Source organism: Malaya genurostris, chromosome 2 (genome assembly GCF_030247185.1).
Source record: "Malaya genurostris strain Urasoe2022 chromosome 2, Malgen_1.1, whole genome shotgun sequence".
In the NCBI taxonomy this organism is placed as follows: Eukaryota; Metazoa; Arthropoda; class Insecta; order Diptera; family Culicidae; genus Malaya; species Malaya genurostris.
The window spans coordinates 44,590,179-44,607,590 of NC_080571.1; the positions used below are offsets into that span (position 1 = coordinate 44,590,179).

The window sequence follows — 17,412 nt, forward strand, 5'->3', positions numbered from 1 at the left end:
CCATACAAAATCATTAAGAAAATCCTTAAAGTTTTTGTCTGAGTCTACGTAGTTTTTCTAGAATAATGAGTGAACTTAAGTGTTTATTTAAGGAATGATAGCTCTCTTTTCGTTTTCAATGAAAATGGAAGAAATCGAATTCTTAAAGAGAGTGTACATATGACTTGTGTAGAAATGTAGGAATTTAGTACAAGTGGCATACATTTGCGATGTTTAAAGAAGTACAGAAAGGAAATAATTATTAATAAAAATGTGAAATTGCACAAACTATTAGTGAATTTGTTTACTACAGAGTATAATTTTTTGCTTTCATATTTTTTTATGAACATACCAAATTTCAGAACAAAAGAACGGTTCATCAGAGCTAGTTCTTTTGGTAGAACTATAAAGCTCCGAGCGGTTCTTTAAAACGAACGGATTTGCCCATCTCTGGTCAGAATGCATTAAATATGTGTTAGTTCAACTGTAAAAATGAGTCATTTTCGACGCTCGAATATGTCGGTCTCAGAAGACGTAAATTTACGTAATTTTGTTTAGGTGTACAGGTTTATTTGACCACATGCTATTATTGATGTCTAATGAACAGCATAGATGTTCCCTTTGTTCCGGTATATAAATTGTGTTCAATTCCGTCAAATCAAATATGATACTTTATAATAGAATAATTTTTGGCTCAGTCAGAGTCGAAAATGTATTGATGATTTTATGAAGCTCATCCAAAGGGCGCCAATCACACTTTCGTTTTCACAGGTTGCGGCACAAAAGGGGCTCACTTTTGGCAAGTAGCAGTTTCCATCTTATTGCCTGCACTACTAATCATTGTTAAAAATTTTATCTCTTCTTGTTGCTAAGTTTTCAATGGATGAAGTAAATTGTGCCAAAAAATTAAATTTTTTAATCTTGACATAAATTAGTTGTTTCATGGGGTACAGAGTGGCGCACTTAGCTTAAAAATAATTTCATTTAACTTAGCATATTATTTTCTCATCAATTCTCATATTCCTTCAACAGAAATATGAAAAATGATGTAATTTTAACATGAAATGATATTTATGATAATTTCATTTACAGACATTAAGCCACGATGCCGAGGGTATATTAATTTTGTGTATATGAAATTAAAAAATATATAATAACTCAGTAAAAGGAAGTGCCGTTAGTTGTTTTATACCACAAGTTTTCTGTTTCGAATCAAAATGTTGGATTGATCTAAACAAAACATAAGTTCAAATTTCCTGCCGCAACGACTGCAACGACCGCAACTTCGTTAAAGCCGGGTATAAATAAACGATATAATAAAAAGAAGATCAAATTAGTGGAAAACATCATGTTGAAAAAATAGATATAATTTTTGAAAAAAAAAATTGCGCAATATTTCTCTGCGTGTTAGAAACCCTCTGGCCAGAGCTGGTAAAATTCATTTTCATTGATTTGAAATAGAAGAAAATGACGAGAACGAGCTCCATGTCTAATCAACGACATAAACGGAACAGTAGTTTCAGAATCAGTCATTTTCGGTTTTCAGTGAAAATCGTCTACAGTGCAGTGTCGCTATCCAACCGAAGCTTTGCGAATCGATAATGACAGAACACAAATCACAATGATTTTTGCCGGATTATGCTTGAATCTGTAGTAGTTTTTGGTTTCCAAAGATATTCTGTAATTACTTCAATTTGTCATATTTTAGACGCTCTTTATAGCCAAACTGTACAGCATTTTATTATATCGATGAAAGAATAACAATTGAAATTCGACTGATTCTGCCTGCAGATATCGTTTGCTACCGCAATTCTGTAATTTTTTGCAAGGAAAATTAAAAACATGCGCAAAAAAAATTATGAATTTTACTGGTGACACATAAGATACGATTCATAATAGCTTAAATTGTCAAATGACGCATTATTCCATTCGCGCTGTTGTCATCGATCTTGTGCTTTTTATTTCATTCGAATTCAAGCCATTTAATTTTTAAATCACACAATTTTACATGTTCTTGAAAAAAAATTTGTATGAAATACGATGCTCCATTTAGGTGCATCTTATAAGATGTAAAATTACAAGATATTTTCGAACTGTGTAATTGTAATGTGTAATAGGGGGAAACGAACTTATATTCTAATTTACTAACTTATACAGAGAACGAATCGATATTATGTCACATTACATCTAAGGATTCTATCGTTGTGAGTCTGTGTAGCTCATTTGTATTAAACAAGGGAGGGCGCTTCAAAATCAGCTCGGCTTACAGACTTGTATCGTCACAGCATTAAAAATTTCTGACAACGAGTGACATTTACATTGATACTCTCTTTTGTCGCAGTGAGAGACGGAAATGCTTCGTCTCTCTTTGTTTGTTTTGGATGCGATCAATTAAGAATGAGACAGCAACAAAAACGAATATGAGTCTGTTGGATTGCATACTTTCATAAAAAATGAGTGACAATTTCAAGCTCTGCCTCTGTACATCGTAGGAAAAGCACTTTACCAACAATTGTGCAACGGCTTCATGTGAAATTATTGCCTATTCAATCGTTGCACCCATTTGAAATTGTGGATTCCTGCTAAAATAGTCATGTGACAGCGAAGTGAGATTTTGGATCATTCAAATTCTTTTGTTTTCCTTGACTTAACGATCGCAAATCACGCTTTCAAATAATGTTGGGGTTTTCTGATAAAGCTTTAAGGGAGAACGATAAATTCCGGAAAAAACGTTGACTGCTTTTTGTTGTTGCTCACTTGCTATCAAACCTCATAAGTGAAAATAGTTTTAGCTGAGTATTCATGCTGACCCGTCTTTCATTTGCGACCCGTCCACTCATTAGTACTAGTGTATAGGCACTTTGTTTTTAAGTGCCCTTAAATTGACTTGCTTATAGAATCCTAACAGTAGGCAAATATTCGCGGGCATTTCTTTATTCCGAACGTTGTAATCAGACGGCGCCAGGTCTGATAAATATGACGGGTGTAGCCGGAGTTTCCCACCGAGCGTAGGAATTGTTTTTTTTTTACTACTTTGCTAACCGGGGCTAAACCGGACACGTTTTGGAAATAGAAACAATTACAACTAGGTTTTTACCTTAGTAATAGTGATTAGTGATTTGGATATATACGCATTATTTTCGTACCAAGTCGCGATGAAGTGATCAACTCAGAATTCAATATTTCAAAACCACCCTATCTGACTTAAGCGGACTATGAAGTTTCACATAAAAATCTCAAAAAAAATCAACCATGCTCGAATTCATTGTCTAATGGCTTCAATCTTCCGTGAGACATAATCCTGCTAGCCGAAAATATAAGTATAGTCTCGAAACTTGATGCTCTGCTGTACTGCCCATACTCGCATATCAGTCCCATATCGATTTCCGCTAATATTGAGTTAGCATGAGGAATGCAATCCATCCTCAATATACTCTCAGAAATTTCAATAAAAGTTGAGGGTTTGTTCAGTAAAATGTGAAAAAAATATCAACTCATGTCTGTCCCATATGCAAAGTACCCGCATATCAGGCCCATTCAGTGCAAATTTCAATAATTTCATTTGTCGCAATATTGGAATAGCAAAGGTGTATTATCGATATAACATGTAATAATACCATGATTTAGCATTAGGTAGCACAATAAATCAAAAAATTTGAAAATAAAATTTTAATCGTCTTTTTCTCGACATGCCGATTTTCCATATGGGACTGATATGCAAGTATGGGCAGTGTACCACATAACTCATACTGAAACTGACTTTAGAATCTTTATTGAACTGATTTGATTGAATCGCTGCATATCAAAAATCAATACATGCAGAAGGCGTCAATTTATAGAAGAATAATAAATAATTCGGTTGTTTTGATCATTATGATGAATTTTGCTGTAAAACTATTACCAAACTGAAAATTATCAAATAAACGTAAGGTGTGACATGACGCCAGGTCTCCAAACCAGCACGTAGTTCTACATCTGGACAGTTTCAACCTTAGCTTGGTGATATAAACCTCCTGTCCAAGCATCTCCCCCAAAATGATATAATTAACTTAAATCTCATGTTCTTGACAGCTAACTGGCCACTCATCAAACGCGCCTCTCAATTGGTGCATTATTTCGCGTACAGTGGAGCATGTGTCACTGTCCTGTTGGAACTACATAACGATCAAGTCCCATTCTTCCATTTCGTACAAGAATTATATCTTTTTCCGTTGACCATAACTTCTCGGTCCTCATCGCTTTAAAAAAATAAGTTCCAAACGGTGTATTTTTCGGAATTCGTTGGTGGCTGCTGAATTTACTCTGATTTTGACATCAACAAATCGGTTAACCAAAAAATTTAAAAAAAGTTGCTAAAGACAATGTTTCGATAAACACACATTTTACAAATAAGCGTACAACCAAATTAAACTCCATTCAAAAATTTGTTTGATATAATTCACATTCACCCTATTCTCCTGTTTACGAATTTAGTACAACTTTCGTAATACAAGAACATTAGTTGTTAGTTGCGAAAATAACATTTATCAAACCCAATAAAACCCAAGACCCAATAATTTTCCAGCTTGTATTTAATATGAAAATGTAAATAAGTTTTCAATCAATTTTCATAAAAAGTCACTTCGCCTACTAGGCATGGACGATCATGTACAAAATCATGGCTGTCTTGATCGTTGGCGTCTTCAGAGCCACAAATCGTGACCGATGGATTTGCGTCGTAGTGAGCCCACTGTTCAATTATTAGGCAACAGTATTGCCGAAAATTGGAAAGCCAAAGTGATGTTTCAACAATCCATTACGATTTATCATCCCATTTTTGCCTCTATGTATGATTATCTATACAACCACACATTACAAGCCTTTCTCTAGTTTAATGTGGTTCAGTGAGTTGATTCCCGAAGTATGAAGCCGAAAGAGTAGAGAGCGATCATCAACGCACTACCTGCGATGGAGATAGTTCAAGCAACTGTACTTGGACCGCGCGCTCGGTTTTGCTCGGTGCCATTACGCAATGAAGCTGTTGTAATTTCGGCCCTGTTTTTTTTTTCTTCTTTTTGCGAAGGCCATTGTTTCCTTGTGATCCACCGGGCTACTGGTACCGAGTCTAGTGTCTTGAACCATGCGTCAGACACGGGAATCCAGGTGCTGGTGGAACGTAGTTTCAGTAGGTAATGTGCCTGGCGAAGCCCGCACGACACTCAAACAGTAAAAAACAAATTGCAAATAATTTACACGTTTGTAGTAGCCGTAACTGACGCCGGGTTGTGTTTTGACTGTATGCGCTTTTTTCTGTTGTCTGACGAGTTTATTTGGCAGCTTGCTCTCAAAGTGAAACCACAGCCGAAGAAAACATGAATTTCCCACCATTTAGCGTATAGCAGAGTAGCCCGGCACTGATGAAAGGTAATTCCAATTGAATTAATTATCCGATTCATCGGGTGTCCGTATGTGAAAATTTGAGTGAAATAAAATCTCTAAGCTAAAGGAAATTCCTAATTCGAAGAAAAGGCAGATTGATGATCTATAAAACTTGTATTGTTTTCAATCATGGTTCTGACGAAAATAGGAGCATTTGTGATTTCCATCAAATTTCACTTTTTAAGTGAAGTGACGCACAAAAAAACTACTATAATTATGAGTACGTAAGGCATCGTCAGTGTAGAAACAATGTTTGTTCACTTCACTCTGTGAAACACAGTCATTTTTGTTTAAGCGAAACAGTATTTAATTTTTTTGTTATGGCGGATAGCTTGTAGACACAATCGATTTTGTTGGCAGCATACCAGTCCAGAAACAATTCGGAGTAGTGGCAGCTGGCCAAACCGCACCAAAAGATAACTTTGCCACTTGCTTGTGGACATTGCGTTAGGTTCGCTGTACCATTTTGCCGTTTATAATATTTCCAGTGAACTTATACGTGGATCATTTCGATGAAAATGCATCAGATAAAGTTCCTGGAAGCTTCGAGAGCTTGGCTTATTAACACCATTCGTTCATTTTGCTTTTCTCTATAGAAAAGTAATAGAATTTCAGGTAAACTGGCCTCAGAGCCCCACGGTATTATATACCATTAAACTCAGCTCGACGAGATCGGAAAATGTCTGTGTGGATGCTACGATTATTTTGCTGCTCAATTTTCTCGGAAATAGCTGATCCGGTTTTAACAATCATAGGCTCGTTTCATAAATATTGAATCTTTTGCCAAGCCGATTTCTACAAGCCAAGGCTCGATACTATAAAACTTTTAATCAAGTTCGAAGATTAAATAAATGCCCATTCCGGTTCCAGAGATATCATGGTATAAGCGACGTAACCGACAAAACGCGTTGTTCACTAACGATCAATTGTCTCAGAGATGGCTGAACTTTAATAAGCCAAGGTTCATTTGAAAGCTACTGTTGAGTCATTGAAGAAGTCGGTAGATTAAAAGGCTGTTACTTTCTGTTTCAGAGATAGAATGGTACTAATGACTCAACCGACAAAACGGAAAATTTTTTAGAACTCAATTTTCTCAGAGATCGCTGAACCGATTTTAACAAACTTGCAAGCTCTTATTAAACTATTGATCAAGTTCGAAATTCAACTTGCTGATTCTTTTGCTTCCGGAGATATAATGACATAAGTAACATAACCAAAACACGCACTTTTTCCAAATTTCTCGGAAATGACTAAACTGAATTCTTCATTCGTAGGCTTGTTCGAGAGATACTACTGAGTCATTTATCAAGTTGACAGATCAAATGGCTGCCCTTTCCGGTTTCGGAGATATAATGGTACAAATGACGTAACCGCCTGAGCGCACATTTTTCATCGGCTAAATTTCATCGAAGAGATGCCTGAAACGATTTCGGTTGACTAAGACTCGTTTTGAAGCTACTATTAGTTTATTTGATGAGCCAAAAATACTAATGACCGAGAATATACTTTAAGATCTGAGGCAGTGTGTTTTAGGGTGTTTTAGAGGGCTTTTTTCACGCCTTAAATCTGTTTTTCTCAGAAACGGTGAAGAATATCAAAAAACCCAACTAACAATCTCTTAGAAAATCATTTTAGATTATTCAGTGAAAATTTCAGAATGATTCATTGACTTTAGCGGTCGGGAAATTCTATTTTCTGAAGGAAGAATTGCATAGCTGAAAACGCCGTCTTTCAACTTGTTCATTGAATATCTCGCCTTCAAAAGCATATATCAAAAATCTATCCTGACCACATCTAGATAATTTAATTTAGATGCGATTAGTGCATAAAAACATAGGTGTCGTCGCGATAAAAATGAATTGAATGTTATTTCTGTGAAGGTAAGTCGATTTCTATGCACGCGCCATTTTTTCTGCTCCAGTTTCCTGGTAACGCAACGAAAAATGAGAAAGATATGAAATCGGCTCAGCAAGGCTGCCAAACAAGTAGTAGCTTTGTTGGATGGAGACGAAAATATCGAAACTTTTCTGGCCGCCCGGCCCATCGAGAGTCATTTTGCACATATGCGAGAGAGCTTTTAGAGAAATGTAATACGCAGAGAGCACACGTGGTCGATTCAAAACTTATACGCGGACTACTGGCCTCAGCCCTTAATGAGACTATTTAAATGGCAAAAGAAAGACATTATCACACCACAAGATGGTTTTTTTTTCAACTAATATTACAATTTGTTCAATTCATTTTAAATTTCATGAATTTCTTGGTCATTTTAAAAATCTTTCAGCACAAAAATTACTTGTTAGTGAAATTAACTGAATCGATTGTTGAAAAGAAATTAATGGAATTGAATGGAATAATTTTTCTTTTTAAATCGAGCTTCAGGACAATTTCAAAAGGTGTATTGGGGGTATCATCAAAGGAAAAATAAAATATAAAGCTTCTAAGGAGTGTTGCGAAAATATCATATAATCAAATATCACAGCTAATAAAAATCATGCCCAATTTTCGACATCGATTGTCACTATCCGTAAAATCAACGATAATTATAATCACTCGAGAAGAGTATGGGTGAAATCTCATTCCGTTCAATAACACTATAGTTCAGTAACAAGTAATTTTTCGTACATGCTGTGATTATTAACAATTATAATAACAAAAGCACGTTTCATGCTACTATTTTAAAAAACATGATATTTGCAATTTTCCTCATACTAAGCTCCTATGGTCGATTATTTGATAATTTTGCAGCATCAATCATGGATAATAATGTTGCCCCAATATTATTCTCGGAAAATCGAATGATTTGCATCACGCTGATCGATGAAGATAGCTGATTTTTGATTTTTTGATTTCTAAGACAAATACTGACAAGTTCGTGAGCTCAGTAAAGAATGCTTTGAAGTCGAAAATCATTACCGTTACTAGAGGCTTAAATTATTGTTCTTCCCCAAAAGGATGTCACTACAATCTGATTCTGAAAAAAAAATCGTAAATGTTGTTAGAAGAAGGTTGCATTTTTAACCTTAGGCATACTGCACACTTCCCAAAAACCCTGTGATTTCACATCTTATAAGATTTACATAAATGGAGCATCACAGTTCTCTCAAATTTACGTGTAAGAACATGTGATATTGTGTGTGATTCAAAAAAAAATACTGGTAGCGAGGGCAGCGACTTGAACCAAGAATATTGGATCACAAATGTGGGATCATGTCGCGGAATTTCTCATTCGCAACTCAAAATTTAGATTAATTAAATGTCCTGAAGCATATTTACAGCTATTTATTTAGGTTTGTATGAAGACATAAAGCAGTCTTGAACCCAATTGAATGAATGAAACAGAGAAAATTGAAAATTTGCGAAAAAGTATTACTTGGAGGGAGAACACGATATTCTAGTTTCTCTACCAAATACGCTAATCTGGAACCTGTCCTTCCTCATGTTTTTCCTTTTTAGTTTTTTACTGTTTCATTCATTTTCATCTTTTCTCTCCGTCTGTTGCTCATTATTAGTGAAGAGTATATTGTCAGCGGATAGGTTGGGAAACCGAAATCCGAGGCTTTCGACTAGAGTTTTTATTCAACTTTTGCACTAGAAAATGGATAAAAGAGCTTTCCAAAATTTCAAAAACCTCTTTAGTATCAGTGATGACCTCATCATTCCTTTTTTCCAATCTGAGAACAGAAAATAGTAGCTGTGAGCCAGAACTAGCGAATATGGTGGGTGCGGTAGCTATTCGAATTTCAATATCAGCTGTCCGAAAATGTGGCTTTTGAACTTTTGAGACGAACAACAACATTTTTATGACGATCAGAGTGTGATGCATAATCGGTGTTTGCATGACCACGTTTCAATTCAGCATTCCAGTCAATAACGGTTGATTTGCTTGGAGCATAGCCCGGATAATGCTTATCAAGCTATTTCTTTGCCTGCACAGTATATTTTTGCCTTTCTCATATAGAAAATTATGCAATCATTGTAAAAACCTACCTTCGAACCAAGGCCCGGAGGGCCGAATGTCATATACCATTCGACTCAGCTCAACGAACTAAGCAAATGTCTGTGTGTGTGGTTATGTATGTATGTATGTATGTGCTTAATTGACAAATATTGCACGACAAATTTTCACAAACTTAGATTCAAATGAAAGGCCGTATGGTCCCATAGATCGCAATTGAATTTTATCTTTATCCGACTTCCGGAATTACAAGGCAATATGTGTAAATCTATGAGAAAATGCGTACTCAATTTTCTCGGAAATGCCTCAACCGATTTTAACAAACTAAGATGCAAATAAAAGTTCTTGAAATTCATTAAAAAAAAACCCGAAAAGTTGATTCAGATCCGACTTCTGGTTCCGGTATTACAGAGCGATTAGTGAAAATTTTCAATTTCATGAGTATTTTTCCACAAGCGATGGCGAAACAAGGTGCACATTTTCATAAAACTTGCTACTAAATTCATCTAGTTGGCAGATTTGTTAGTTATCGCATATATAAATCTACTTTGGGACTAATAGTCCTCGGTTTCTGCTTCTGGAAGCACCGATAATAGTGAAGAAAAGCTCCAAAACCGTAACTCACTCACTCAGGGCAATGAGTATCAAAACTTTCAAACTGTCATACAAAATGATGCAATATCGGTACGTGCTGGTAAAGAAGAAGAAAACGCCACCGCCTAGCACACAGCTTGCTTAGTTCATAACGTGCAGGGATGCCACATTTAAATCTATATTAACTTGCTATAACTGTTCCCAAATTGAAAAGTAATTTATACCAGAGAAAGTTTTTGATTTTATTCAAGTTTGAAAAAAATCTTGACAGACTCTTCTACACGCGAAAATCTTTTCATCTTTCTCATATAGAAAGGCTATGCAATCACTGTGAAAACCAACTTTTTAACCGAGGCCCGAAGCTCGACGAACTGAGCAAATGTCTGTGTGTGTCTGTATGTGTGTGTATGTATGAGAGTATATGTTTGCATGTATGTGTATATGTAACCAAAATGTGCACTCGATTTTCTCGGAGATGTCTGAACCGATTTCCGCAAACTTAGATTCAAATGAAAGATCTCATGGTACCATAGGTTGCTATTGAATTTTACCCGGATTGGATTATCGGGTTTGGGAGTAACGGGGTAAAATGTGAATTAAAATTAAGGAAAAGTGCACTCGATTTTCTCAGAGACCGCTCAACCGATTCTCTTTAACAAAAATTCAAATCAAAGGTCTTTCGACCCCATAGATTGCTATTGAATTTCATCTGGATCCGACTTCCGGTTCGGCAGTTACGGGGTAAAATGTGCAAAATGAACCTATCCTACTAAATTTCATCCGGATACGACTTCCGGTTCCGGAATTACAGACTGATAGGTGTAAAAATTTAATTTTCAGGAACGTGTTTTTATATGTGACAAGGAAAAATTCAATCAAATACATGCAAATAGCGAAAAAAATTTGGAATTGGACAAATTTGGTTAGTTAATGATCAAATACATTGATTTTGGGATCTTCGTTTCAGATTCCGGATGTATCGAAAAAAGTGATCGTGTACTCCAAACCAGAACTCATTCCAATTTCTTAGAAGCGGATGAACCGATTTTCAGCATTTCAGATTCAAATGAAAGGTCTTATAGTCCCATACCAAATTCATGGAAATTATTTGGATCCGACATCTAATTCGGGAAATATGAGGCAAAATGTGCAAAAAATTGTTAAAATAAGTGCACCAACTTTTCTCAGAGATGGCTGAACCGATTTTCACAAACTTAGACTCAAATGAAATGTCTTGTGATCTCATACAAAATTCCTGAATTTTGTTTAGATAGAACTTCCGGTTCCGGAGTTATGAGGTAAAATGTGCAAGGAATGGATTTTTTACAAACTAAAATTTAAATGAATGGTCTTATGATTCTACACAAAACTTCTGAATTTCATTTGGATCCGACTTCCAGTTTCGGAGTTATAGGGTAAAGTGTGTTAAAAATTTCATACCATCACTTAAAAGGCAAAACAAATTACTTAAAAAAATTCTAAATCGACATCAAAACTGTTCCAATCCGTAGCCATTATCAGTAGACGGCCAAACAAAGCGATTCCGGTTATTCTTTCATGAATCGAAGAAAATTATTTCGAAGAATATTACAGTATTATATATGATAGAATGATTGATATGAAAAAGGCATCATGACACCACCATTAGACGGATTAAAACAGGTTTTTCTCTATTGTTTTAAATTTAAAAAAGTAGCGTTTCTGAAATAACAAAAACTACCACACTAATGAATCGAATGTCATGAAATTTTCACAAGTGACATCTATTGAATGCTGGAGGTTTTATTAGTGGTGCCATCTACTCGTCAGATCGTAGACTAATTGACCGACTTGTTATATTAAGCCGTGTACTGATTTGATTTTACTACCTTTTCTACAAATAATACTAAAGGTAAATGTATGGATTTTGATACCACAGTAGCTTCATAAAACAATTACTGAAACTTTACCATTATTACGAGCTGATATGCTAATTCAACCAGATTAACACGTTGCCTGTGCATCGTTACTCGCTCGAGACAATAATGAAAAATTTACTCACTAATCTCTTCCTACCAACAAAAAAATGTATAAAGATGGTTCATGCCACAATGCGTGTAGCTAATTGTTCAGCAAAAGTAGCAATTGAATTTGCCGCCCCATCTCCAGGTGAAAATGTCTCACACATGCAATAATCTTAACGAGATCGGAGAGGTCTGCGAACTGCGCCAGGCTCGGAAAGTGATAGCATAAAAAATAATCGAGGCGGCGTTGACGCAAATTGGAGACAACACAAACGGCTTGCTCGAGGTGTAAGATTTAAATGAGTGAAAAATAAAGGAAAAAGTTTCGCCAAATTTCGCACGTAAACACGCACGTACACGCCCTCCCTACCCTGATGGACCACGATTCCGTAATTAAAACTTTCTTATCTTTGCATCCGACTGTTGGGTAGGGTGGTTTTTTTCTCTCTCTCTCTCTCTCTCTCTCGCCTACCTTGCTTCGGCCGTTGTCTCTCGTTCGTTTAGCTGCTTGCCGCTCCAGATCGGCGAAAGTTAATGTTTCGTTTTTTATGTATTTATACACATTAAGCTATTTTCGTACGGATTGGAGCGTCGTTTTCACAAGCAGCTTTGGCGCAGGCTTCACAGATGCATACCGATTTGAGAAATCACCGAATTACTGCGCGTGTCCACAAAAGAAGCACACAAAAAACAAAACAAACAAACGGTTCGACTTGAGTGTGGCAAACGTCAGACCAATCTAGCTTACTAAGATGGAAATTGGGAAACTAGTGAGCTGTTACTTTAGGCTACACTCTTACCAGTCGCTACCTAATTTTGGATCGGAAACAACCCAAAATCAATTAAAATGCATCTTCGCAATTTTTAGGTAACTAACGTATGACATTATATTAGGTAAATGGACGATTGCGCGAAATGTTGTCATGGCACTTTTGGTAATGACCGCTACCTATTTCTTTTACGATCAAGTCAAAGTTTGAGTAGATAACGATTCAGTTACTAACCACTATGAACTCAAAAAGAGTAATCGGTTATTTGAGTGGTAGCCTTCCTACATTGCCTAATTTTGGGTAGCTCATAGAAGACCTCGACAAAGAGCAATTTCTCCTAAAAAAATCATTTCCAAAAACAGCAATTTTTGAATAACAAAGGGAAGCTCACATCGATCATTTATCCATTCCATGACAGGTGTTCTAATCTCTTACTTTTCGGCAACTCCCCAAAACAGGTATGAATTCTTCATTCGGATTTAAAGGATGACACTTCACGTAACAACCGTGTACTTCCCGTTTCCTTCCCGTATTCCTGCACTGCCCACATCGTGGCTCGGGAAATTCCCTCACTCTTGGATCTCCGCCGCGCGGTCAACCATTTATCAACAATTACGCTTTCCGGCAGAATTCTCTCTCCCCCTCCCCCCTTTCCATGTTTAGAGTGCACGGCAGCCTAATTTCGGCTTTTGTTTTGCACAATGTAATTCCAGCAATCAATGCGATGCGCAACAAGTGCCTGAAGGCCACGATTCCGGAGAAGATGGTTCGTGGTGCGCCACGCTAGGAAACGATCGTTCGTTTGGTGAAATACGTGCTGCAGTAAGCAAAAAGCATGTGGCCATTAGGGGAGATGATTCCGGTAAATTTTTACCCTGCATGAATTTCTACTTATCGCGTGGATTTCTTATTGATTGAAAACAAAATTTCTTCGCCAGCAAAATCCAGTCCACGGAGATGTAAAGAGAATCGAAACAAGGTTAGCCGTTATGCCGCAATCGCGAACTATTTTTGCGCCACCGCGGCCTCATGTGCGATAGTACGATTTTTTTATTTGCAATTAAAGCCAAAAGCTCAAAAGAAGATTCTCGCATCAATCATCGATAAATTATGTTTTGCTCCCGCGGTTCGCGAAACGTATGGGTGAACGTTGCGAAAGAGCTTAACTTCCAAACGAAGTAAATCCATTTCAAACAATCTGGCAATATTAAAAAATGGATCAAACTAAAAGCATGTAACGCGCAAATTTATGCCACCGTTGACGCATTCTTCGGACGGGTTCGACTATCATTGCGGTGTGCATTTTGCATCGGATCCACCACGGAGTAATATTCGCTTGCCGGAAACGGGCGATTAAAACAACTTATGGAAATAGTGAGGCTAACATCGAAGATCTGGTTCACAATCATCAGAATCTGGACGGCTTGTTCGATATTTGTGGATCGGGAATGAGCTCGGAATGATTAAATAATGTGGTAACATAGTTATGTAGAAACGATGCTTTTTGGAATACTTCAGGCTCAACTATTCCAAATATTTATCAGATAATTTCTTGCAAAAAAGTAACCGAACCTTTCCAACAAACTAATTCCAACCTAAACTGATAGTGAAACTGACTAACTTCTAACCTAAAACTTTGGTTCTTCAATCGATTCTCCTCAAATCAAATCTCAGTTCAACAACCGTCAGTTGATCTCTTGAAGTAACAAAATATCGCGAGCTCCACAAGTGTGCATTGAGCTAAGTATCTAAGTATGGAAACATTAAAATAAAAACAATTTATGAGACACGGAATAACTCCAGTGAGTTGGACCTGCAGCAAGAATGCTAAACAAAAATAAATCCATTTATAATAATGATGAGACAGGAACTTGGACTCGATTTTGACGTAAAGACTGTCCCAGAAAGTATGGACGCACTTTGATTTCGCTGTAAATAATTCACAAGTGTTAGATATTCAAAGTTTACTCGATATACTGATAATATTAGACTACAAGGACAGAATATTATTCTCAACATTTGCTACTTAGCCATTGTAGACTAGCTGGCGCACCTCCTTGCGAACGTTCCTCATTAAATTCCGTACAGACTTGGCGACAAGTTTTGACAGTTTTTTCCAATCTTTTTCGAACCGTTGAATGGTTTCGGCTGCCCAGACTTGTTTCCTAAGATGTGCGTTCGTTAATGCCCAAAATTCCTCAATTGGTTGAAGTTGTGGGCAATTTGATGGATTCATGTCTTTTGGGACGAAAGTGACATTTTTGGTAGTATACCATTCTACCGTTGATTTCGAGTAGTGGCAAGAAGCAAGATCTGGTCAGAAGACAACAGGATCCTTGTGGCTTCGAATCGACTTGTTTTTGTAAACATTCCTTGATGTATATTTCGCTGTTCATTGAAGCAGTGGTGATGAAGGGTTTCGAAATCTTACCGCAGCTACAAATTGCTTGCCAGACCATAGTTTTCTTACCAAATTTTTCGACTTCAATCGATGTTTCGGACTGGTTTAACACTTGCCCTTCTCGCACCGTATAATATTGTGGTCCCGGCAAGGATTTGTAATCGAGTTTCACGTTAGTTTCATGATTATGCAGTTAAAATTTCCAGCAAGAATCGTATTGTACAACTTTCGAACCCTCGGCCTGATCGATGCTTCTTGGTTCGGGCTACGTTTTGGTTGTTTCTGATTCTTATAGGTTCGAAGATTCAAACGTTCTTTAGCACGAAGAACATTTGACATCGAAGTGCCCACTTTTTTGGCCACATCCCGAACTGAAACTTCCTTCTTTGCTCGAACGCCTTCAGTATATGTTTATCCAACTGAGGGTTAGCAGGACCTTTTTCGGTTTATCCTCAAAGGTGTTATCCTCACCGAACTTCCTGATTGCATTTCACACGGCTTTTTCACTTACTCCTTCCATTTTTGCTGTCTTTCTCAGTGACAGTCCGCGTTCTGTGCACCATTTGTACACAATTTTTCGACGTTCCACGCATTTCAAAACAAAATAATGAAAACGAATAATCAACTGCACAAGTGGTTAGAGGAGAGTGTAAACAACGGGACGCAGCCATAAAAATTGACAGATTCTGGCAGATGATGGCGTGGTTTCAGTTACTGGACCCAAAGCTATTGATCTGCATAAACCATTGCAAGATACCTTAGATAACTTGTCTGTTTGGGCTGTTCATCTGGGTATCGAATTCTCTGCGGAGAAAACAGAGTTAGTCGTCTTTTCAAGAAAGCATGATCCCGCGCAGCTTCAGCTTCATATGATGGGAAGAATGATCCAACAGGTTTTAACTTTTAAATACCTCGGGGTGTGGTTCGATTTCAAATGCACGTGGGGAGGACACATTAGGTATCTGATAACGAAATACCAACAAAGAGTAAATTTCTTTCGAACAATAACAGGATCTTGGTGGGGTGCTCATCCGCAAGATCTAATAAAATTGTATCAAACAACGATACTTTCAGTGATGGAATATGGATGCGTTTGTTTTCGTTCCGCTGCAAACTCTCATATTATCAAACTTGAGCGAATTCAGTACCGTTGTTTGCGAATTGCCTTAGGCTGCATGCATTCGACACATACAATGAGTCTTGAAGTTCTGGCGGGAGTTCTCCCATTAAAAGATAGATTTTGGGAGCGTTCATCACGCCTGCTAATAAGATGTGAGGTGCTGAATCCCATGGTAATTAATAATTTCGAACGACTAGTCGAGCTTCGATCTCAAACAAAAATCATGACAGTATATTTTAACCATATGTCACAGGAAATAAACCCTTCAAGATATATTCCTATCCGTGTCAGCATCCTGAGTGCCCCTGACTCAACTTTATTTTTCGATACATCCATGCAGCGCGAAGTGCGTGAAATCCCGGATCATCTACGCTCGACGGAAATCCCAAAAATATTTTCAAGTAAGTTCAGGCATATTGACTCTGAGAAAATGTTTTTCACGGACGGATCGCGAATTGAAGAAGCGACAGGGTTTGGTATGTTCAACAAGAATGTTTCGGCCTCATTTAGGCTTCAAGAACCTGCATCTGTTTATATAGCAGAGCTAGCAGCAGTTCATTATAGTTTGAGCGTAATCGTCACATTATCTCCAAACCATTATTTCCTCTTCACAGATAGTCTGAGTGCAATTGAAGCCATTCGCTCAAACATGACTGGCAAGACTGAACCGTTTTTCCTGGGTAAAATCAAACAGTACCTGAACGACATATTGAACAATAATTATCTAATCACTATAGTCTGGGTCCCGGCTCATTGCTCCATTCCTGGCAATGAAAGAGCCGATATTTTATCCAAACGTGGTGCTATTGAGGGTGAAATTTATGAGAGACCGATTGCTTTCAACGAATTCTATAGCTCGTCTCGCCAAAGAACACTTGCCAGCTGGCAAGCATCTTGGGATAAAGATGATCTGGGTCGGTGGATGCACTCAATTATTCCGAAAATATCGACAAAGGCATGGTTCAGGGGACTGGATGTGAGTAGGGATTTCATTCGTGTGATGTCCAGACTCATGTCCAATCACTACACGTTAGATGCACATCTCCTCCGAATCGGGCTCTCCGAGACTAATCATTGTGCTTGCGGAGAAGGTTATCGGGATATTGATCATGTCGTTTGGACATGCGTGGAGTATCGTGATGTCAGATCTCAACTAATAAATTCTTTGC

The 17,412-nt window shown here is 37.3% G+C and overlaps 1 protein-coding gene across 4 annotated transcripts in view; it reads left to right on the forward strand.

The window, feature by feature from the left end:
- The window catches only part of LOC131430089 (uncharacterized), a 68,563-nt gene that overhangs the window by 7,181 nt on the left and 43,970 nt on the right, over positions 1-17,412 (forward strand). The window lies entirely within an intron of this gene.